Source organism: Scyliorhinus canicula, chromosome 7 (assembly GCF_902713615.1).
Source record: "Scyliorhinus canicula chromosome 7, sScyCan1.1, whole genome shotgun sequence".
Taxonomy (NCBI): Eukaryota; Metazoa; Chordata; class Chondrichthyes; order Carcharhiniformes; family Scyliorhinidae; genus Scyliorhinus; species Scyliorhinus canicula.
Window position 1 is genome coordinate 54,118,819 of NC_052152.1, and position 1,036 is coordinate 54,119,854.

Genomic DNA, 1,036 nt, shown 5'->3' on the forward strand with positions numbered 1-1,036 from the left:
CAAGATGATTCCCCCCTGAAGAGCGGCACTGAGATTCGCAGATGCGGAGCTGGAGACATTGTTGGATGGCATGGAGGAGAGGTGGGGCACCCTGTTCCCCGGGGTGGGAAGAAGGCAGTGGACCACCGCCAGGACCAGACAGCAGTGCAGGAAGAAATGCATGACCTCCTTAGGGCAGCCCAAGTGAGTCACTAACTCCATGCCACTGGCACCACCCCATCCCACACCCCTCACCGCTCCCACCCCTCCATCCCACACGGCCCCCACCAGGTAGATCGGCAGGCAGCGCGGAGTGAGAGTGGGCAACCCCCCAGGCCAGCCAGGTTGAGCCACTTTCACCACCATGCCCTTGGCACCAACCCCCATCCCACACACCCCTAGCCGCTCCTTAGGGGGCGATCATACCCCACCCACCAGCAGCCCACACATACCCCACCCTGCACCACGTGCCAATATCCATACAGCCCACAATGGCCACGTGCCCTACACACACAGGCCACTAGCCGCTGACCCCCTGTGCAGCCCACGTCCGAGTGTCTCACACTGTGCATTGTCTGTGTGTGTGTCCCCACCCTCCCCCAGGAGAAATCGGCCCACTACTACAGGAAGAGAGAGACCGGAGGGGGCCCGCCGGGCCTGCAGAGCAGAGGATATTGGATGTGGTCGATGGGCCTGGAGAGCGGGCAGTCGCCAAGGCAGAGGTTGGCATCAGGGAAGCAAGTGAGCCTGCGATGGATTGCAGTGTCTCTATGGCATGTGAGCTAACCATACGTTTTGTCTTTGTCTTGCAGTATCACCCGGCAACAAGATGGGCTCCCGTGCCTGGCCACAACCCCAAGACCCATCTGGTGATGAAGCGGCACCTGCTGGCGATGCAAGCTCCCACTCGCAAACCTAGGGTTAGGTTTCAGGGTCAGGGTTAGGGGATTGGGATTTGGGGTTTAGGGTTATAGACCGTATAGAGGTTTACATCATCTTTTTGACTAGTTTTATTAAGGAGATGGTTAGGAGAATTAGGGTTTGGGTTGGGTTATGA